The sequence below is a fragment of the Scyliorhinus torazame genome, chromosome 5, assembly GCF_047496885.1.
Source record: "Scyliorhinus torazame isolate Kashiwa2021f chromosome 5, sScyTor2.1, whole genome shotgun sequence".
Lineage (NCBI taxonomy): Eukaryota > Metazoa > Chordata > Chondrichthyes > Carcharhiniformes > Scyliorhinidae > Scyliorhinus > Scyliorhinus torazame.
Genome location: NC_092711.1, coordinates 68879019 through 68902941, shown reverse-complemented (window position 1 = coordinate 68902941; position 23923 = coordinate 68879019). Strand labels below are relative to the sequence as shown.

At 49.1% G+C, this 23923-nt stretch overlaps 1 protein-coding gene and 1 long non-coding RNA gene across 2 annotated transcripts in view; one reads left to right on the top strand and one right to left on the bottom strand.

Moving 5' to 3' along the window:
- Positions 1-23923, bottom strand: part of LOC140418279 (uncharacterized) — a 45406-nt gene that overhangs the window by 13275 nt on the left and 8208 nt on the right. The gene's annotated exons all lie outside the window — the stretch shown is intronic.
- LOC140418292 (uncharacterized) lies at positions 8553-22373 on the top strand. The gene is made up of 3 exons (XR_011944914.1): positions 8553-8607; positions 9574-9680; positions 17932-22373. It is a non-coding gene; the product is annotated as an uncharacterized lncRNA (long non-coding RNA).

Below are 23923 nucleotides of genomic sequence, written 5' to 3'. Positions count from 1 at the left end.
TGGGTACTCTAAATTAATTTAAAAAAACAATTCACAAAAACATTTCAGTGAATTCCTGATAGAAGTACGGTGACTTCAGCTCAATGGAAGAAACTGATTAGTGAGAAGCTGATGAATCTTTATTTATTTTAATCTTAAATTTATTTTGTTTAAGTCAACTAATCAAATAACTAAAGACCTGGCCGGGGATTCCAGTCCTGCTCCACGTGGGAAAACCAGGATACTTCTCATGTCCAGAACAATCACAAGTGCAGGAAGTGAATCAGCTGGAGCAGCAAGAAGGGCAGTGGTCGAGGGGTATGTTTGTGATTGGTGGAGTATTTCCAGTGGGATTCTAGATTTCGCAGGACATGATTCCGTGCTTCTTGAGTTCTATATCAATGCTTTAGACTTTAACATGGGGACATGATTAAGTCATTTGCGGTCCTCTTTTTGACAGTGAGCAAGAAAGCTGCAGACTTTTATTATTCATTTATGGGATGTGGGCTTCACTGGTTAGGTCAGCATTTATTGTGCATCCCACGATGCCCTTCAGAACGTGGTGGGGAGTTTCCTTCTTGAACCGCTGCAGTCCTCCAGGTGTAGGTACACCCACTGTGCTGTTAGGGAGAGAATTCCAGGATTTTCTCCTAGCGACAGCGAAGGAACGGTGATATATTTCCCAGTCAGGGTAGTGAATGACTTGGAGGGGAGCCTCCAGGTGGCAGGATTCCCAGTGATCTGCTGCTCTTGGCTTTCCAGATCGTAATGGTCATGGGTTTGGAAGGTGCTGACTAAGGAACATTGGTGATGGTACACACGGCTGTCACTGTTCGTCGGTGATGGATGGTTTGAATGTTTGTGGAGGAGCAATCAAGCGGGCTGCTTTGTCCTGGATGCTGTTGAACTTCTTGAGTGTTGTTGGAGCTGAACTCATCCAGGCAAGTGGAGAGTATTCTATTACACTCCTGACTTGTGCCTTGCAGATGGTGGACAGGCTTTGGGAGGGGGGGGGGGGGGGTCAGGACATGAGTTACCCTTTATAGAATTCCTGGTCTTTGACCTGCCCTGGTAGCCGCAATGCGAATATGGCTCGTCCAGTTCAGTTTTTGATCAATGGCACCCCCCAGGATGTTCATTGTGGGGGATTCAGTGATGGTAATGTCATTGAATGTCAAGGGGAGATGGTTAGACCCTCTCTTGGAGGAGGTGACCATTGCCTGACACTTGTGTGGCACGAATGTAACTTGCCACTTATCAGCCCAAGCCTGGATATTGTCCAGGTCTTGCTGCATTTGGACAAGGGCTGCTTCATTATTTGAGGAGTCACGAATGGTGCTGAACATTGTGCAGTCACCCACAAACATCCCCACTCCTGACCTTATGATGAAGGCAGATCATTAATGAAGCAGCTAAAGATGGTTGGGCCGAGGACACTGCCCTGAGGAGCTCCTGCAGTGATGTCCTGGAGCTGAAATGGTTGGCCTCCAACCACCACTACCATCTTCCTTTATACCAGGTACGACTCCAACCAGCGGAGAGTGTTCCCCCTGATTCCCATTGACTCCAGATGAGCTGGGGCTCCTTGATGCCATAGTCGGTCAAGTGCTGCCTTGATTCCAAGGGCAGACACTCTCACCTCACCTCTGGCATTCAGCGCTTTTGTGCATGTTTGAACCAAGGCTGTAATGACTGCAGGAAGACATCATTAGACTGATCAGCGGGCCAGAAAAGTAGTAAACTGAGGTCAATCCAGAGAAGCGCGGGGTAATAAATACATTTGGGGAGGAAAAACACGACAAAGGGAAAGAATATGAATGGTATGATAGTGAGGTGTAGAGGGACAGAGAGGCATAAGAGTGCATGTCACAGATCCCCGAAGGTGACAGGAGAGGTAGATACAGTGATTGTAAAGGCAGAGAGGATAATTTGTTATTCACAAGGACACAGAGTACTAGAGCAGGGAATATTCCCAGCAATGTCCATTGGAGTAAAGGCCTGAAACCCCTCTCTCCACAGATGCTGCCAGAGCTGCTGAGTATTTCCAGCATTTTCTGTTTTTATATAAGATCAGGGAGGTTATACTGGAGCTATGCAAAACACTAGTTAAACCACAGCTGCATTACTGAGTACTGTTCTGGTCACCACATTACAGGAAGGATGTGTTCATACCAGAGAGGATGCAGAGGAGATTGACGAGGATGTTGACACAAATGGAGAATTTTACCAGTGAGGAAAGATTGGAGAGGCTGAGGTGGTTTTCTGTGGAACAGAGAACGCTGAGGAGAGATTAACTGAGGTGTTTAACATTATGAGGGGCCCGGATAGAATGGATAAGAAGGATATATTTCATTAACAGATCAATAACCAAGGGGTTTAGATTTAAAGTAATTAGCAGAGGATTGGGAGTGGAAGGGGGATAATGGATCTCTGTGCCTATTTGGAACCCTAGACATGCGTTATCCCTTCTCAGTTCCCGAATAACAGAGGTCAAGTCTGTGCTTTTTGGCAAAATCCAGTTGAACTTCATTTGTCAGCTGTGCCACTGGAAAACCTGTTTTTGATACAAAATTTAGAAAGAACTAGCCCTGCAGCAAGCTAGTCAGATTAATTGTCTTTCATGAATATAGAAGTTGAGTTTTCATTCAAATCATAATACACCAGATAAAATAACTGGGCAATTGCGATTAGCACGGTAGCATTGTGGATAGCACAATTGCTTCACAGCTCCAGGGTCCCAGGTTCGATTCCCGGCTTGGGTCACTGTCTGTGCGGAGTCTGCACATCCTCCCCGTGTGTGCGTGGGTTTCCTCCGGGTGCTCCGGTTTCCTCCCACAGTCCAAAGATGTGCAGGTTAGGTGCATTGGCCATGCCACATTGCCCTTAGTGTCCAAAATTGCCCTTAGTGTTGGGTGAGGTTACTGGGTTATGGGAATAGGGCGGAGGTGTTGACCTTGGGTAGGGTGCTCTTTCCAAGAGCCGGTGCAGACTCGATGGGCCGAATGGCCTCCTTCTGCACTGTAAATTCTATGATAATCTAAGCACAGCAAGCAGCAAAGGTTTCAGAAATATAGGTGGAGTGAGCAAGAGGAGAAACAGAACAGAGCAACAGAAGCACTTTTCCATTCCGGTAAGTGATTCTTAAGAGAATTGTTACCTCAAAGTCTGGCCTTCTTTTTACTGCTGATTGGCTTTAACTAATTTATAATTAATCAATTCGACCAAAGTGTCTGTCCATCAATTTAAGAGATGTAGGTATGTGAATATGTTGGTGTAATTTTCCCATTCCATCGCTTGCCACTTTTCCAAGTTATCGACAACTGCATCTCAACATTTATTGAAAAAACACAGCCTTCAGGGCATTATGACCTCAGACTGTCCATTACCATGGAAACGGGACTGCTGTGCTGGAAAAGCAGCAGCATACAATGGGGTCTTTTAGCTAGTTGGCATCACTGACCTTGCTTGTCTCAAGCAATTTGCAAATGTTAAAATCTAGGTTTAATGAAAGAAAATTAAAGTGTATGATCTGTATTAATCCTTAATGGGTTTCCAGCTACTGTTGCACTCAAATAATGCTTAATATGCTTAATGAGTTCTCACTTCACCCTTTTACCTTTATCATCAGTAGGTAACTAGAAAAGCCAATTTCTCTCAGTCCCCTCCCTTTTGATTCTTCTAAAGATTAATAAGATGAATCAAAATAACGCATAGAAATTAAGGAAGAAATGCGACAGGATAGAAGTAAGCACGGGGAGGAACTCACTCACATTGTCGTGAATGGTTCACTTGTTTGAGAACAACCTTCAACACTGGAGCGGGCAAAGCTTTGCAAGCATTCCAAAAGTATTTTATTCAAAAAAGTAATTATACAGTGCAATAACAATTCAGTAATAATGGAAATTGATTATATGATTGCAGTAATAATTGGGTAATAATGCTGTAATAAAAGTTCAATAGTAGGAGCCTTGTTCAATGTCAGGAGCCTTGTTCAATGTCTTGGGCTGGTGGTGCAGTTGGACCACTATGAACCACTTTGATTGTTGGGGTATTATGGGTAGCCATACATTGGCCAATGCATCTGATCAGCAAGACCCACTATGTAAATGACAAGTCCAAAAATGAACAATAAGAGAAATCCCTGAATGATGGAAATTCCTGTGCCACCCACCCATCCAGAGAGCCATCCCCAAAGAGAGGTGTCAGAGGGTTGGTAAAGTTTCCCAACTTCCTCTTGAATATGTGCTGACAAGCTTTTGATTTCTTCTGAATTACTGGGGTGTAGGTGCACCATTGCACCAATCAGGGCACAGGTTCCACCTTTTTCGGATAGCAAATAGTCAAGTGCCACCCGATTCTGTAAAGCCACAGTTCAAATGGCTAGCATCTCGGCTGAAATGCTGCTTAAGGCTCGGGCAGTGTCATTGGCTATTTTCTCTAAGGCTGCGGCCAATTTAATGTATTCTCTGGTCAATACAATGACGCCATAGGCAGGGATGAGAGCAGAAAATAATTTCTCAGCCCCTGTGATCTCGCGTTTAGATCTCATGATGATAGTGGTAGGTTGATATTTCTCAAACTGTGGGATGAGAGGTCCATGTTTTGAGTCTGCATTATAGCATCGGCTAGGGAAAGGGAATGGCAGATGAAGGGGACAATGAATCATAAATAGCACGCTCCTCTCCAGCTCAATCCGACCCTGCACTTCCAAGAATTTAGCAGCAGGGGTAGGCCATTCGGCCTATTGACACTGCTCTGCCATTCAATAAACGCTGATCCGAATGTGCCATTAATTACATTTTCCTGTCTGCCCCCAAAACCTTTGACCCCCCAGTAGATTAAAAAAAGACGAACTCAGCTTTGAGTATATTCAGTGACCCAGCGCTACTGCTCTCTGCAAAAGACAATTCCACAAACTCAGCCTTGACAAAGAATCATCCAGGCTCAAAACGTTAGCTGCCTTTTCTCTCCACAGATACTGTCAAACCTGCTGAGATTGTCCAGTATTTACTGTTTTTGTTTCAGATTCCAGCATCCGCAGTAATTTGCTTTTATCCACAGACTGATGAGCCTCTGAGGGAAGACATTTCTCCTTATCTCAGTGTCAAATTGAAGAACTCTTATCTTTAAACTGTCCCCCTTAGTTCCTGAATCCCCATGTGGGAAATATTCTTTCATCAAAACACCTCAGAATCTTAGATGTTTCAATAAGATCACCTCTCATTCTTCTAAACTCCATCAGGTACAGACCAATCAGGTTCAATCTTGCTCCATAAAACAAATTCTCCTATCCCAGAAATCAGACTAGTGAAACTTCACTGAACTGCCTCCAAAGCAACTTCAAAAACAAGGTGGGAGTAAAGCCCTTTGGACTGCTTGTTTGCTGGCCCCTCCCGGGTTGAGGGCCTGGCCCAGTCTTACCAACTGATAACATCTGCCTTCAGCAAGGACACAACCCTCCTTATTCTATCCGGTGTGCTTGTTCCGGGGCACGGGGATTGAGTGGGCAGTGTGTTTGCTGAGCCTCCTCCCGGCCTGAAGACTCCACACAGGAGCAGGGAGGAGGTGGATTCTATTGGGTGTTGTTCCAGGGTGGGAGCACGGACTGTGTTTTTGCTGAGTCCTACTTTGGCCGAAGACCTCGCGAACCAGTGCCACTTATCTCCTTGTGAACCTGCTTCGGGGCTTGGCGAAGCGCGTCATTTCTTGCTCCAGGCAACGGGCAACCGAGGGGGTCATCTGATCAGACTGGTTTCCTCTTTTCCGTGGCTACATTCGCAGCTGGGTGTCCCTAGAAAGGGAGCTGCAGTGTCCATGGGCACCATCAAAGCCTTCCATGCCCGGTGGGCACCGCAGGGGTTGGGGTGCTTTATTGACCCCTTTAAATGCACTCTCATTAGATGTTTTTAAGTTTCTGCTGATCTTTGTTACATTCGGGGAGTGCCCCTAACTGGAGCGGCCCTTTTTGCTTTGTCCCTAAGTTTGTTTCCTTTGTTCTATTTTGTTGGTGGACCTCAAAAGAGTGGCCAATCCACCTGGCCTGCACATCTTTGGGTTGTGGATGTGAGACCCACGGAGACATGGGGAGAATGTGCAAACTCCACACGGCAGTGACCCGGGGCCGGGATCGAACCTTGGTCCTCAGCACCGTGAGGCAGCAGTGCTAACCACTGCCACTCTTTGTCATGATGGTTCCATTCCTATTTTATCACACACCTCCCAGTGACATCCATTGCAACACAGAAACTTCAAAATATCAATGCTATCTTGCCCTCCTATTATTGTCTGGTGATAACAGTAACAGAGTAACACACACCAGAATTGGAATATCAGATAGGTTGTTGTCTAATAATAATAGTGACAGAGTAACAGACATCAGAATTGGAATAACAGGCAGGTTATTGTCTAATCATGACAGAGTTACGGGGGTGGCTCGGTAGTTAGCACTGTTGCCTCAAGCACCAGGTACCTGGGTTTGATTCCGACCTTGGGTCACTTTCTGTGTGGAGTTTGCACATTCTTCCCGTGGCTGCAAAGATTTCCTCCCACAGTCCAAAGATGTGCAGGTTAGGTGGATTGTCAGTGCTAAATTGTCCCTGGGTGGGGTTACGGGGTGGGGGTTTGGCCAAGGTAGGGTGATCTTTCAGAGGGTCGGTGTAGATTCACTGGGCCGAATGATCCCCTTCAGCAATGTAGGGATTCTATGATTCTACACTGGATCCAAAGATGTGTTCATTCACACACTGCAGCCTGACTTGTTGGAACATACACTGTGTTTGTTCCTCTCAAAGTGAGTGAATCCTTTTGCTGTTTCTCCTCTGGGCCCCATCTCCACTATTATTGTCTGATTGCCCCCCAGACAGGCTGAAAATAGATAAGTCCCTGGGACCTGATAGGATTTATCCTAGGATTCTCTGGGAGGCCAGGGAAGAGATTGCTGGACCTTTGACTTTGATTTTTATGTCATCATTGGCTACAGGAATAGTGCCAGAGGACTGGAGGACAGCAAATGTGGTCCCTTTGTTCAAAAAGGGGAGCAGAGACAACCCCGGCAACTATAGACCGGTGAGCCTCACGTCTGTAGTGGGTAAAGTCTTGGAGGGGATTATAAGAGACAAGATTTATAATCATCTAGATAGGAATAATATGATCAGGGATAGTCAGCATGGCTTTGTGAAGGGTAGGTCATGCCTCACAAACCTTATTGAGTTCTTTGAGAAGGTGACTGAACAGGTAGATGAGGGTAGAGCAGTTGATGTGGTGTATATGGATTTCAGCAAAGCGTTTGATAAGGTTCCCCATGGTAGGCTCTTGTAGAAAATACGGAGGCTGGGGATTGAGGGTGATTTAGAGATGTGGATCAGAAATTGGCTAGCTGAAAGAAGACAGAGGGTGGTGGTTGATGGGAAATGTTCAGAATGGAGTACAGTCACAAGTGGAGTACCACAAGGATCTGTTCTGGGGCCGTTGCTGTTTGTCATTTTTATCAATGACCTAGAGGAAGGCGCAGAAGGGTGGGTGAGTAAATTTGCAGACGATACTAAAGTCGGTGGTGTTGTCGATAGTGTGGAAGGATGTAGCAGGTTACAGAGGGATGTAGATAAGCTGCAGAGCGGGGCTGAGAGGTGGCAAATGGAGTTTAATGAAGAGAAGTGTGAGGTGATTCACTTTGGAAGGAATAACAGGAATGCGGAATATTTGGCTAATGGTAAAGTTCTTGAAAGTGTGGATGAGCAGAGGGATCTAGGTGTCCATGTACATAGATCCCTGAAAGTTGCCACCCAGGTTGATAGGGTTGTGAAGAAGGCCTATGGAGTGTTGGCCTTTATTGGTAGAGGGATTGAGTTCCGGAGTCGGGAGGTCATGTTGCAGCTGTACAGAACTCTGGTACGGCCGCATTTGGAGTATTGCATACAGTTTTGGTCACCGCATTATAGGAAGGACGTGGAGGCTTTGGAGCGGGTGCAGAGGAGATTTACCAGGATGTTGCCTGGTATGGAGGGAAAATCTTATGAGGAAAGGCTGATGGACTTGAGGTTGTTTTCGTTGGAGAGAAGAAGGTTAAGAGGAGACTTAATAGAGGCATACAAAATGATCAGGGGGTTAGATAGGGTGGACAGTGAGAGCCTTCTCCCGCGGATGGATATGGCTGGCACGAGGGGACATAACTTTAAACTGAGGGGTAATAGATATAGGACAGAGGTCAGAGGTAGGTTCTTTACGCAAAGAGTAGTGAGGCCGTGGAATGCCCTACCTGCTACAGTAGTGAACTCGCCAACATTGAGGGCATTTAAAAGTTTATTGGATAAACATATGGATGATAATGGCATAGTGTAGGTTAGATGGCTTTTGTTTCGGTGCAACATCGTGGGCCGAAGGGCCTGTACTGCGCTGTATTGTTCTATGGTCTATGACACTCTCACAGTTATTATTGGACAATCAGCGAGTCAGCCTGAGCCTGTGGCCGCTCTCAGGTAGGAAGAGGAGGGGCGGGTCTGAAGGATCAAACGGGAGCAGCTGGTCCTCCAACCAATCGGAGTGAATAAGGGGCGGGGTCTCCTGTGATTGAAGCATGCGCAGTGTGGGTAATGGCGAAGTGGAAGGGCGTCTTTTTCAGATCGGAAATTGGTACGAGGCGTTCAACAATATGGAGGGAGCGAGGATCGCGGCGCTGGGCGGAAACGTTGTATAAAGCTGTTGTAAGCTGGAAACCGCGAAAATATTGACGGGACCCAGTTTGTACCGAGCGGAGCTGCAGCTCCTCATGTTCGGCTCGGGTTAACGGCCGCCATCTTTGTTGGATGTGCATCAGGGCGCATGCGCGTTTGTCATTTTTGTCGGGGCGATGTTTCATTGAGTGGGAGGAGCTTGTTCCCCATTGTTCAGAATGGAGACAACTTGTCCATTAAACTGGATGAGTCCTTGAGTCTCAATGTCTTATTGATGGGGCAGAGTGGTGGCAGAGATGGAAAGAAAAGGAAGCCAATCCTGCTCTCCAGATTTCACTGTCTGCGTGGGTTTCCTCCGGGTGCTCCGGTTTCCTCCCACAGTCCAAAATGTGCAGGTTCGGTGGAGTGGTCATGCTAAATTGCCCTTTTCGTGTCAAAAGGGTTTGGGTGGGGTTACTGGGTTGAGGGGATAGATTGGAAGTGTGGCTTGAAATGGGGTGCTCTTTCCAAGGGCCGGTGCAGACTCGATGGGCTGAATGGCCTCCTTCTGCACTGTAAATACAAGATTCATTGGACATCCTGTCCCATGTGTCCAAAGCTCTGTGGCTCTGTTCAGCCACATGGAGACCCAGGGCAGAAACTCCCAACCCTGAGTAGACAACACCCTCAAATCAAGGGACTGCTGATGACGAGAGGGACTGTGTGCAGAGGGGGCGCATCAGTGGTCATCCTGGACCAGGGAACAGGAGGAGAGAATGTTGTGAATTTCTGTCCTGGACTGACAGTGATTAATTTTGGAAACTCCTTTAAAGGGGGCTAGGTGGGGAGGATTTACACACAGCAAATACAAACCGGGAGAAATATTTATCTTTCCTGAATTGTATTTCTGGACTGACAGTGATGCCTTTGTAAACTTCTTTCACAGGGACTTAGAAAGGGATTCGCAGACCAGAAACTCACAACCAAGCCTCACATCAAATTCTGACAGCAACATTCGAGTTATCAGGACCTGGAGATTATCGACCTTTGTGTGTAAGCATTGAATTCGGATCGTTATCACTCACTGTGTAACATCTCCCCTGTAGATCTTGTACCCAATCTTAAATCTGTGCCCCATAATCCTTTTACAATCTGCTAATGAACAGCTTTTCTTTATCTTTTGCTGGGTTCGCCGTTGTCATTTCCGGTGCCCGGGTCACTGCCGTGTGATCTGTCCAGTTTCATTCCTTTTTGTTTTTGTAGCAGTTGAATGGGCTTGGACCAGTCCATTTTAGGATCCAGTATGCAATTGATGTTTGCTCTGTAGCGCACAAAGACTCCGTGAGACGAATAGAGTGAAGTCGATGAGGCTCTATTAAGCGTGTCTGTTCCCCCGCAGCTCGATAGTAGAATGGCCTGCAGGGGAGGACTCTGGCTTCTTATACTCCGCCTTCAGGGCGGAGATAGAGGTCAACGGCCAACCAGGACCCGGGATCTGTCAGCCAATGACATTAGGGCTTCCAGTCCCACATGACCCCTAATACATACTACCACATTCACCCCTTGTCAAAATGAACCCGGCGGGGTGATGCTTCGTATGGTGGTAAGGGTTTACAGGGCTGGTCCTGGGAGGAAAAAACATTCACATGTCAATACAGTATTGTACAATTTTATCCTGTTTCAACTATTTACAGAAGGTATCGGGAGAAAAGCAAAATGTTCTTCTGAAAAGTCCATATATTGATTTAGATCGACGCCACGAGTCGGTCGGGCGATCTGGTCGTCCGTGTCGATCGCCGCGGCCCCGGTGGTGGTGGTGGTGCTTGTACCGGTGTTGTCGTCTCCGGGAGCCTTACGGTTTCCGCTTGGGCTTTATTCTTGGTCGGGCCTGAGGGGAGGGGAACCGATCCTCCTGGAAGGGGGCGTTCGCGGGGTGCGGCGGTGGCAGGAAGGGGGGGGGGGGTTGGGTGAATGGTGTCGGGGGGGTGTGTGTGTTGCCGGCGGGCGCCAGATCCCGCAGGGAGACCGTGTCCTGTCGGCCGTCGGGGTACTCCACGTAAGCGTACTGCGGGTTCGCGTGGAGGAGGTGAACCCTTTAGACCAACGGGTCCGCCTTATGTGCCCGCACATGCTTTCGGAGCAAGATGGGTCCTGGGGCCGCCAGCCAGGTCGGCAGCGACGTTCCAGAGGAGGACCTCCTAGGGAAGACAAGGAGACGCTCATGAGGCGTTTGATTAGTGCTCGTACATAATAGCAACCGGATGGAGTGGAGAGCATCCGGGAGGACCTCCTGCCACCGTGAAACTGGGAGGTCCCTGGACCGTAGGGCCAGTAGGACGGTCTTCCAGACCGTGCCGTTCTCCCTCTCTACTTGCCCGTTCCCCCGGGGGTTGTAGCTGGTCGTCCTGCTCGAGGCTATGCCCTTGCTGAGCAGGAACTGGCGCAGCTCGTCACTCATGAAAGAGGACCCCCTGTCGCTGTGGACGTATGCGGGGCAACCGAACAGTGTGAAGATGGTGTTCAGGGCTTTAATGACTGTGACCGCGATCATGTCAGAGCAGGGAATGGCGAATGGGAAGCGGGAGTATTCGTCCACCACATTAAGAAAGTATGTGTTGCGGTCGGTGGAGGGGAGGGGCCCTTTGAAATCGAGACTAAGGCGTTCAAAGGGGCGGGAAGCCTTAATCAGGTGCGCATCATCCGGCCTGAAAAAATGCGGTTTGCATTCCGCGCAGATGTGGCAGTCCCTTGTGACTGTACGGACCTCCTCTAAAGAGTATGGGAGGTTGCGGGACTTGATAAAGTGGAAAAACCGAGTGACCCCCGGGTGGCAGAAGTCCTCGTGGAGGGTTTGGAGGCGGTTAATTTGTGCGTTGGCACATGAGCCGCGGGATAGGGCATCGGACGGCTCGTTCAGCTTTCCGGAACGATACAAAATCTCGTAGTTGAAGGTGGAGAGCTCGATCCTCCACCTTAAGATCTTGTCGTTTTTGATTTTGCCCCGCAGTGCATTATCGAACATGAAGGCTACCGACCGTTGGTCAGTGAGGAGAGTGAATCTCCTGCCGGCCAGGTAATGCCTCCAATGTCGCACAGCTTCCACTATGGCTTGGGCTTCCTTTTCCACTGAGGAGTGGCGGATTTCTGAGGCGTGGAGGGTCCGGGAGAAAAAGGCCACGGGTCTGCCCGCTTGGTTAAGGGTAGCCGCTAGAGCTACGTCTGAGGCGTCGCTCTCGACCTGGAAGGGTAGGGACTCATCGATGGCGCGCATCGTGGCCGTTGCGATATCCGCTTTGATGCGGCTGAAGGCCTGGCACGCCTCTGTCGACAGAGGGAAGGTCGTGGTCTGTATTAGGGGGCGGGCCTTGTCTGCGTACTGGGGGACCCACTGGGCGTAGTATGAAAAAAACCCCAGGCAGCGTTTCAGGGCTTTGGAGCAGTGCGGGAGGGGAAATTCCATGAGGGCGCGCATACGTTCGGGGTCGGGGCCTATTATCCCATTGCGCACTACGTCGCCCAGAATGGCTAGCCGATTGGTGCTAAAAACGCACTTGTCCTCGTTGTACGTGAGGTTCAAGGCTTTAGTGGTCTGGAGGAATTTTTGGAGGTTGGCGTCGTGGTCCTGCTGGTCGTGGCCGCAGATGGTTACATTGTCGAGATACGGGAACGTGGCCCGCAACCCATGTTGATCAACCATTCGGTCCATCTCCCGTTGGAAGACCGAGACCCCGTTTGTGACGCCAAATGGGACCCTTAGGAAGTGGTATAATCGCCCGTCTGCCTCGAAGGCTGTGTACTTGCGGTCACTTGGGCGGATGGGGAGCTGATGGTAGGCGGACTTGAGGTCCACGGTGGAGAAGACTTTATATTGGGCGATCCGATTGACCATGTCGGATATGCGGGGGAGAGGGTACGCGTCTAGTTGTGTGTACCTGTTGATGGTCTGGCTATAGTCTATGACCATCCTTTTGTTTCTCCCCTGTCTTCACTACTACCACCTGCGCTCTCCAGGGACTATTGCTGGCCTGGATTATGCCTTCCTTTAGTAGCCGCTGGACTTCGGACCGAATGAAGGTCCGGTCCTGGGCGCTGTACCGTCTGCTCCTAGTGGCGACGGGTTTGCAATCCGGGGTGAGGTTCGCAAACAAGGACGGGGGTTGCACCTTGAGGGTTGCGAGGCCGCAGATAGTGAGTGGGGGTATTGGGCCGCCGAATTTGAACGTAAGGCTCTGTAGATTGCATTGGAAATCTAATCCCAGTAAGGTGGGGGCGCAGAGTTGGGGAAGGACGTTTAGTTTGTAGTTTTTGAACTCCCTCCCCTGCACCGTTAGGGTAACTATGCAGATTCCTTGGATCTGTACGGAGTGGGATCCTGCAGCTAGGGAAATCTTTTGTGCGCTGGGATAGGTGGTCAAGGAACAGCGTCTTACCGTGTCGGGGTGGATAAAGCTCTCCGTGCTCCCGGAGTCGACTAGGCATGGTGTCTCGTGGGCGTTTATTAGCACCGTTGTCGTCGTCGTCTGGAGTGTCCGGGGCCGAGCTTGATCGAGCGTAATTGAAGCGAGACGTGGTTGTAGTAGCGGAGTGGGGTCCGTTGTTGCCGTCCAAGATGGCGTCAGGGATGAACAAAATGGCCGCCCCCATACATCGCACATGGCTGGGGGGTCACAAGATGGCGGCGGTGGTGGACAAAATGGCCGCCCCCACGCGTCGTACAGGTTTGGGGTGGTCCAAGATGGCGGCGCCCTTCCTCCCTTCGTGGTGGCCGGGACCCAAAATGGCGGCGTCTGCAGGTCGCACATGGGGCGCTGGGGGGGTTGGGGAGCATTAGGACCGCGCGGGGCTCCCTCATCTCCGGGGACAGCGGTGGTCGGGACCCAAGTTGGTAGCGCCGGCGGGTCAGACGTGGGGCCGGGGGGGTTAGGGGGGCATTAGAGACGCCCAGAACTCCCTCTTCTCCGTGGGGAGTGGTGGTCGGGACCCAAAGTGGTAGCGCCGGCGGGTCATACATGGGCTGCGGGGGGGGGGTTTGGGGAGCGTAAGCGGCGTGCAGGGCTCCCTGTTCTCCCGGGACCGCGGTGGTCGGGACCCAGAGCGGCTGCGCCTGCGGGTCGTACATGATGCGCTGGGGGGGTTGGGGAGCGTAAACGGCTTGCAGGGCTCCCTGTTCTCCCGGGACAGCGGCGACCTCGTGGGACCGGCACACAACCGCGAAATGGCCCTTTTTCCCGCAGCTCTTGCAGATCGCTGCGCGGGCCGGGCAGCGCTGTCGGGGGTGTTTTGCCTGGCCGCAGAAATAGCAGCGGGCGCCCCCGGTGCGACTTGGCGTTTGGACCGCGCAAGCCTGTGGGGTGTCCGGGGGGGGGGGTGGGTTTGTCGCGACGGGTACGTACGGAGCCCAATGGGCTGCCGCGCGGTCGGGGCCGTAGGCACGGGTATTACGCGCGGCCACGTCTAGGGAGGCTGCTAGGGCCCGGGCCTTGGAGAGTCCTAGCGACTCTCTTTCTAGAAGTCTTTGGCGGATTTGGGAGGAATTCATACCTGCCACAAAAGCATCGCGCATTAAAATGTCTATGTGTTCATTTGCGTTCACCGAAGGGCAGCTGCAGGCTCGTCCCAAAATCAGCAGCGCGGCGTAGAATTCGTCCATCGATACTCCGGGACCTTGCCGTCTCGTTGCGAGCTGGTAGCGAGCGTAGATTTGGTTAACTGGGCGGACATAGAGACTTTTCAGTGCTGCGAACGCCGTCTGGAAATCCTCCGAGTCTTCGATGAGGGAGAAGATCTCCGTACTTACCCTCGAGTGCAGGACCTGTAGTTTTTGGTCTTCTGTGACCTGGCCGGTGGCCGTTCTGAGGTAGGCCTCGAAACAAGTCTGCCAGTGCTTGAAGGCTGCTGCCGCGTTCACTGCGTGGGGGCTGATCCTCAGGCATTCCGGAATGGTCCTGAGCTCCATAGTCCTTTTTAGGCACGCTTAATAAATTGTAGCGCACAAAGACTCCGTGAGACGAATAGAGTGAAGTCGATGAGGCTTTATTAAGCGTGTCTGTTCCCCCGCAGCTCGATAGTAGAATGGCCTGCGGGGGAGGACTCCAGCTTCTTATACTCTGCCTTCAGGGCGGAGCTAGAGGTCAACAGCCAACCAGGACCCTGGATCTGTCAGCCAATGACATTAGGACTTCCAGTCCCACATGACCCCTAATACATACTACCACATGCTCCCAGAATCAATTGTTGTGTATCCAGGTCTGGGATGGATACCAACAATTCTTTTTGCAAATGACACATCGTCCCAGTTAGGGGCTTGCCATTCACCAGCACCCAACGACATAGTGACCACCACATATCTCCCATTAGTGTCCACAATGATCTTAGTGACCGAAAGAGGGACCTGTTTATCGATTAGAATTGCAGTACCTGACAGGAAGCACAGTGGTGCCCTGGGTACCGCTGCTGCATCACGGCGCCGAGGTCCCAGGTTCGATCCCGGCCCTGGGTCAATGCCTGTGTGGAGTTTGCACATTCTCCCCGTGTTTGCGTGAGTTTCACCCCCACAACCCAAAGATGTGCAGGGTAGGTGAATTGGTCACGCTAAATTGCCCCTTAATTTGAAAAAATGAATTGGGTATTCTAAATTTATTTGAAATGAATTGCAGCACCTCGAGCCCTTTGTCAAAGCCCGAGTGAAACACTTGGCTCACCCCTCCACAGTCTGGTCTGATCTCTAACCCGCAAGTGAGTCTCCTGCAAGAACACCCCCCCCCCCCCACCCCCCATCACACAATCAGCCATGAGGGACTATCCAGTAAATCTTCAAAATGTGCAGGCCAAGAGTCCCCCAAGGTGGCCGCCATATACGCACCCATACACTTAGAGTAAAACAAAAACAGTTCTTTAGCCATCAGGTAGCTAACCCGTCTCCCTCCCCACCCCCTAATATGTCTACATTGTGCTTCATAAAGAAAATCTCCCTTCACACCAAACAGAAAAACAGATTTTATCAGAAAATATCAAAACTATATAGAGGATATCACAACACCCATCCCACCCCACAGGGAACATAGATCTTGTCCAACAGAGATAATTGGACCCCAGTCCATGCTTTACCATGTTCGCCTCCTCTGGTGTCTCGAAAAGGAAGTCTTTGGACTAATTTGTAACCCGCAGCTTTGCCGGGTAAACCATCCCGAATCAAACTCCTTTCTTACATGGAGCAGCCTGAACCTTATTAAAGGCCGCTCGCTTCCTCACCAGCTCGGCTCCCAAATCCTGGAAAATCCTCACTCGGATAACTGAGTGAATCCCTTCCCACACTCAGAACAGGTGAGTGCTCTGTCGGCGGTGTGTCTACGGTGATGAATCTCCAGCTCACATGGGGATCTGAATCCCTTCCTACAGTCCCCACATTTCCATGGTTTCAGGATGCTGCTGGTGTCCTGGTCCCTCTTCAAATTTGACAATCAGTTTATGTCTGTCCCCACAGAGAGCATGTGTATGGTCTCTCCCCACTGTGAATGGTGTGATGTATTTTCAGACTGGAACTGGTTAAAGCTCTTTCCACAGTCAGTTCACTGGAACACTCACTCGAGTCGCGTGTGTATCGGTTTTTTTTCAGTCACACTAATCTTGAAAACCTTTTCCTTCAGCCGGAGCAGACAAAAATTTCTTCTTCCACATTCACAGGCCAATGATATTCAGGTCCTGATGAATGGAGTGACTCTGTTAAATCTTTACAAAAGCAATTTTTTAAAATTTAGAGTGCCCAATTTATTTTTTCCAATTAAGGGCCATTCCACCGACTCTGCACATTTTTGGGTTGTGGGGGCGAAACTCACGCAGACACGGGGAGAATGTGCAAACTCCACACGGACAGTGACCCAGAGCCGGGATCGAACCGGGTACCTGCCCCGTGAGGTAGCTGTGCGAACCACTAGGTCACCGTGCTACCCAACTCTGTTAAATCTTGAAGTGAAGTTCGATTTGAGTTTCCATCTGTAAATCCTCCCCTTGTAATACCCTGTAAAAGGAGTTTATAAAAGTCATCATTCGGGGCAGGCACGGTGGCTCAGTGGTTAGCCGAGGTTAGATTGACACTTAATTGGGAAAAAAAAAATACATGAAGGTTCACGGCTCCACAAAGTGTATCCAACTCCTCCCACCCATCTCCTTAACAGGTTGGCACATTTATTTGTCTGACTAAAAGAATGGTTTCTGGTGGCACAGTGGTTAGCACTGCTGCCTCACAGCACCGAGGACCTGGGTTTGATCTAGGCCTCGGGTCACTGTCCTTGTGGAGTTCGCACATTCTCCCCATGTCTGCGTGGGTCTCACCCCCACAACCCAAAGATGTGCAGGGTAGGTAGATTGGCCACGCTAAATTGCACCATAATTGGAAAAACAATAATTGGTTACTCTAAATTTATTTCAAAAAAGGATTGTCTCTTTCCTAATGTTCACAATTAAAGGGGTGGATTCCCCAGGAGATGACTGACATTTCAGGGCAATTAAATGAATAATGGACAGAGATATGTCTAGTGTTGTTACATGGTACAAATTAGATATATTATTTACGGTTCTGTAATACAGTAAATGTTTAATTATTTCTCATGTTGTAATATCAGACTGTAGCTACGTTATAGATTTCCAGTCATCTCTTCCTTCAGAGGGTTGTTAGTCTTTGGATTTCTCTTCCACAGGGACCAGTTTTATCTGGGGGTCATTGAATATATTGAAGCACAAGTTTGACAGATATTCTATTGACAATGGAGTTAAGGGTTATGGGGAACAGGTAGGAAAATAGAGAGAAAGCTGAGATGAGAGATCTCTTCACTCAAGGATGTGGTGAAGCTTTGGAATTCTCTACCCCACAGGAATGTGGAGCCTCAGTCATCTGGTATGTTCAAGACAAATATTGACAGGTTTCTAGATACTGAAGATATCGAGGGATATGGGGATCGTGTGGGAAAATGGTGCTGAAGTAGATCGGCCAAGGATCGCATTGAATGGTTGAGCAGATTCGGTGGGCCGAATGGCCTACTCTTGCTCCCATTCTAATCTCTGTGTCCTGGTGAGGAAGCAGTGAGCTGAGCTTGGATCTGTCAGTCAACATGAATCAGCACCTTCAGGAGAATTGGGAGGGTGAATATTAGATACAGCAGAGTCAGAATGGAGGGACAGTGTGTGGGATGGAGATTTACAGCTTTTGGAGAACGAGAGAGAAAATCAAGTTCCATAGGAACGAGAATTGTCTGTTCTGAATTTCTATCCTGTGCTCACTGATGACTTTTGTAAATCATTTTTAAAGGTTATTGGAAGAGGAAGAATTATAGACAGAAATCTCAAACATCACATCTCGATGTGACAAACTCACTCGATTCCTTCTGACCTGAATATCATCGGGCTCTGAATATCATCGGCGACAAGGAGAAATGTTCGTCCAATCTGTCGGCTTCAAAAGATTTTAAACGTGAGCGTGACTGGAAAAGCACCGAGACGCACACAACAGACACCCGAGTGAGAGTGTTCCAGTGAACTGATTGTGGAAAGAGCTTCAACTAGATACACAGCCTGAAACAACATCACACCATTCACAGTGAGGAGAGACCGTGCACAAAGTTCTGTGTGGAGACAAGGCTTCCACTGATTGTCCAATCTGGAGAGACACGAGGAGACCCAAAACATGGAGAAACCGTGGAAATGTGGGGACTGTGGGAAAGAATACAGATTCCCATCTGAGCTGGAGATTCATCAACGCAATCACACTGGGGAGAGGCCATTCATCTGCTCTGAGTGTGAGAAGGGATTCACTCAGTTATCCACCCTACGGAAGCACGAGCGAATTCACACTGGGGAGACACCATTCACCTGCTCTCAGTGTGAGAAGGGATTCACTTGGTTATCCAGTCTGCAGAGACACCAGCAAGCTCATACTGGGGAGAGGCCATTCACCTGCCCTCAGTGTGGGAAGGGATTCACAGGGTTATCCAATCTGCAGTCACATCAGCGAGTTCACACTGGGGAGAGGCCGTTCACCTGCCCTCAATGTGGGAAGGGATTCACAGGGTTATTCAATCTGCAGACACATCAGCGAATTCACACCGGGGAGAGACCATTCACCTGCTCTCAGTGTGGGAAGGGGTTCAGTGATTCATCCGCCCTGCGGAAACATCAGCGGATTCACACTGGGGAGAGACCATTCACCTGCTCTCAGTGTGGCAAGGGATTCATTTGGTTATCCAGCCTGCAGACACACCAGCGAGTTCACACTGGGGAGAGGCCATTCACCTGCTCTCAGTGTGGGAAGGGATTCATTGATGCATCCACCCTGCGGAAACATCAGCGAGTTCACACTGGGGAGAGGCCATTCACCTGCTCCCTCTGTGGGAAAGGATTCACTCGGTTATCCAGACTGCAGACACACCAGCGAGTTCACACTGGGGAGAGGCCACTCACCTGCTCTTAGTGTGAGAAGGGATTACATAGAAACATAGAAAGTAGGAGCAGGAAGAGACCATTTTGCCCTTAGCACCTGCTCTGCCAGTCATTAAGATCATGGCTTATCATCTAACTCAATAGCCTAATCCCGCTTTCTCCTCCATATCCTTTGATCCCCTACACCCTAAATGCTATATCTAACTGCTTCTTGAAAACATAGAATGTATTGGCCTCAACTATTTCCTGTGGTAAGAAATTCCACAGGCTCACCACTCTCTGGTTGAAGAAATTACTCCTTATCTCTGTCTAAATGATCGACACCGTATCCTCAGACTGCGACCTCTGGTTCCGTACATTCCCACCATCGGGAAAGTCTTTCCCACATCTACCCTGTCAAGTCCTATTAGAATTTTATAGGTTTCTATGAGATCCCCCCCCTCATTCTTCTGAACTCCAATGAATATAATAAACCTAACTGATTCAGCTCTCATATTTCAGTCCCACCATCCCAGGAATCGGCTTGGAAAACCTTTGCTGCACTCCCTCTCGAGCAATAACAACCTTCCTCAGATACAGAAATCAAAACTGCACACAATATTCCAGGTAGGGCCTCGCCAAGGCCCTGTATAATGACAGCAAGATATCCCCGCTTCTGTACTCTAATCCGCTCGCAATGAAGGCTAGCATACCATTTGCCTCCTTTACCGCCTGCTGTAGCTGCCTGCTTACCTTCAGTTACTGGTGTACGAGGATACCCAGGTTTCGTTGCACATTCCCTTCTCCTAATTCATTTTTTGTTTTAATTTAGAGTACCCAATTCATTTTTTTCTGAATTAAGAGGCAGTTTAGCGTGGCCAATCCACCTACCATGCACATAGAACAAAGAACAAAGAAATGTACAGCCCAGGAACAGGCCCTTCGGCCCTCCAAGCCCATGCCGACCATGCTGCCCGACTAAACTACAATCTTCTACACTTCCTGGGTCCGTATCCTTCTATTCCCATCCTATTCATATATTTGTCAAGATGCCCCTTAAATGTCCCTATCGTCCCTGCTTCCACTACCTCCTCCGGTAGCGAGTTCCAGGCACCCACTACCCTCTGCGTAAAAAACTTGCCTCGTACATCTACTCTAAACCTTGCCCCTCTCACCTTAAACCTATGCCCCCTAGTAATTGACCCCTCTACCCTGGGGAAAAGCCTCTGACTATCCACTCTGTCTATGCCCCTCATAATTTTGTAAACCTCTATCAGGTCGCCCCTCAACCTCCTTCGTTCCAGTGAGAACAAACCGAGTTTATTCAATCGCTCCTCATAGCTAATGCCCTCCATACCGGGCAACATTCTGGTAAATCTCTTCTGCACCCTCTCTAAAGCCTCCACATCCTTCTGGTAGTGTGGCGACCAGAATTGAACACTATACTCCAAGTGTGACCTAACTAAGGTTCTATACAGCTGCAACATGACTTGCCAATTCTTATACTCAATGCCCCGGCCAATGAAGGCAAGCATGCCGTATGCCTTTTTGACTACCTTCTCCACCTGTGTTGCCCCTTTCAATGACCTGTGGACCTGTACTCCTAGATCTCTTTGACTTTCAATACTCTTGAGCGTTCTACCATTCACTGTATATTCCCTACCTGCATTAGATCTTCCAAAATGCATTACCTCACATTTGTCCGGATTAAACTCCATCTGCCATCTCTCCGCCCAAGTCTCCAGACAATCTAAATCCTGCTGTATCCTCAGACAGTCCTCATCGCTATCCGCAATTCCACCAACCTTTTTGTCGTCTGCAAACTTACTAATCAGACCAGTTACATTTACCTCCAAATCATTTATATATACTACAAAGAGCAAAGGTCCCAGCACTGATCCCTGTGGAACACCACTGGTCACAACCCTCCAATTAGAAAAGCATCCCTCCATTGCTACTCTCTGCCTTCTATGGCCTAGCCAGTTCTGTATCCACCTTGCCAGCTCACCCCTGATCCCGTGTGACTTCACCTTTTGTACTAGTCTACCATGAGGGACCTTGTCAAAGGCCTTACTGAAGTCCATATAGACAACATCTACTGCCCTACCTGCATCAGTCATCTTAGTGACCTCCTCGAAAAACTCTATCAAGTTAGTGAGACGCGACCTCCCCTTCACAAAACCGTGCTGCCTCTCACTAATACGTCCATTTGCTTCCAAATGGGAGTAGATCCTGTCTCGAAGAATTCTCTCCAGTAATTTCCCTACCACTGAAGTAAGGCTCACCGGCATGTAGTTCCCGGGATTATCCTTGCTACCCTTCTTAAACAGAGGAACAACATTGGCTATTCTCTAGTCCTCCGGGACATCCCCTGAAGACAGCGAGGATCCAAAGATTTCTGTCAAGGCCTCAGCAATTTCCTCTCCAGCCTCCTTCAGTATTCTGGGGTAGATCCCATCAGGCCCTGGGGACTTATCTACCTTGATATTTTTTAAGACACCCAACACCTCGTCTTTTTGGATCACAATGTGACCCAGGCTATCTACACCCCCTTCTCCAGACTCAACATCTACCAATTCCTTCTCTTTGGTGAATACTGATGCAAAGTATTCATTTAGTACCTCGCCCATTTCTTCTGGCTCCACACATAGATTCCCTTGCCTATCCTTCAGTGGGCCAACCCTTTCCCTGGCTACCCTCTTGCTTTTTATGCACGTGTAAAAAGCCTTGTGATTTTCCTTAACCCTATTTGCCAATGACTTTTCGTGACCCCTTCTAGCCCTCCTGACTCCTTGCTTAAGTTCCTTCCTACTTTCCTTATATGCCACACAGGCTTCGTCTGTTTCCAGCCTTTTAGCCCTGACAAATGCCTCCTTTTTCTTTTTGACGAGGCCTACAATATCACTCGTCATCCAAGGTTCCCGAAAATTGCCGTATTTATCTTTCTTCCTCACAGGAACATGCCGGTCCTGTATTCCTTTCAACTGACACTTGAAAGACTCCCACATGTCAGATGTTGATTTGCCCTCAAACATCCGCCCCCAATCTATGTTCTTCAGTTCCCGCCTAATATTGTTATAATTAGCCTTCCCCCAATTTAGCACATTCATCATCGGACCACTCTTATCCTTGTCCACCAGTACTTTAAAACTTACTGAATTGTGGTCACTGTTCCCGAAATGCTCCCCTACTGAAACATCTACCACCTGGCCGGGCTCATTCCCCAATACCAGGTCCAGTACCGCCCCTTCCCTAGTTGGACTGTTTACATATTGTTTTAAGAAGCCCTCCTGGATGCTCCTTACAAACTCCGCCCCGTCTAAGCCCCTGGCACTAAGTGAGTCCCAGTCAATATTGGGGAAGTTGAAGTCTCCCATCACCACAACCCTGTTGTTTTTACTCTTTTCCAAAATCTGTCTACCTATCTGCTCCTCTATCTCCCGCTGGCTGTTGGGAGGCCTGTAGTATACCCCCAACATTGTGACTGCACCCTTCTTATTCCTGATCTCTACCCATATAGCCTCACTGCCCTCTGAGGTGTCCTCTCGCAGTATAGCTGTGATATTCTCCCGAACAAGTAGCGCAACTCCGCCTCCCCTTTTACATCCCCCTCTATCCCGCCTGAAACATCTAAATCCTGGAACGTTTAGCTGCCAATCCTGCCCTTCCCTCAACCAGGTCTCTGTAATGGCAACAACATCATAGTTCCAAGTACTAATCCAAGCTCTAAGTTCATCTGCCTTACCCGTAATGCTCCTTGCATTAAAACATATGCACTTCAGGCCACCAGACCCGCTGTGTTCAGCAACTTCTCCCCGTCTGCTCTGCCTCAGAGCCACACTGTCCCTATTCCCTAGTTCTCCCTCAATGCTCTCACCTTCTGACCTCTTGCTCCCGTGCCCACCCCCCTGCCATACTAGTTTAAACCCTCCCGTGTGACACTAGCAAACCTCGCGGCCAGGATATTTATGCCTCTCCGGTTTAGATGCAACCCGTCCTTCTTATACAGGTCACACCTGCCCCGGAAGAGCTCCCAGTGGTCCAGATATCGGAAACCCTCCCTCCTACACCAGCTGTTTAGCCACGTGTTTATCTGCTCTATCTTCCTATTTCTAGCCTCACTGGCACGTGGCACAGGGAGTAATCCCGAGATTACAACCCTCGAGGTCCTGTCTTTTAACTTTCTGAACCACCTTCATCTTTCTGAACCACAACATCTTTGGGTTGTGGGGGCGAAGCCCACGCAAACATGGGGAGGATGTGCAAACTCCACACGGACAGTGACCCAGAGCTGGGATCGAACCTGGGACCTTAGCGCCATGATTAATTTCCTCTTGAACCAGCACTGCCACTCCACTGCTTTTCCTTTTTGTCTGTCCTTCCTAAATACTGAATATATTAAGTTCCCATCCCTGGTCACCCTGCAGCCATGTCTCCATAATCCCAATTATCTCACACCCGTTTATGTTGATTTGTGCGATTCACTCGGGTATGCCGTCTGCAGTCACACCAGGGAGTTCATACTGGGGAGAGGCCGTTCACCTGCCCTCAATGTGCAAAGGGATTTTGTAATTCATCGCACTTTCTGAGACACAACAAGTTCACAACTGATTACAGGGATTGGATTCTGCTGTTATTGTTTCTGTTCTCAATTACACCCAGGGCAGGCAGCACAGCGACGCAGTGGTTAGCACTGGGACTACGGCGCTGAGGACCCGGGTTCGAATCCCGGCCCTGGGTCTCTGTCATTCTCCCCGTGTCTGCGTGGGTTTCACCCCCAAAACTATTGGTGTCTCCTTCCAGCCCAGATTAGCCTCAACATTTGAAACTGTATGAAAAAGGAATTGTACAGAATCAGATAAAGGAACTGTATGAAACAGTTCAAT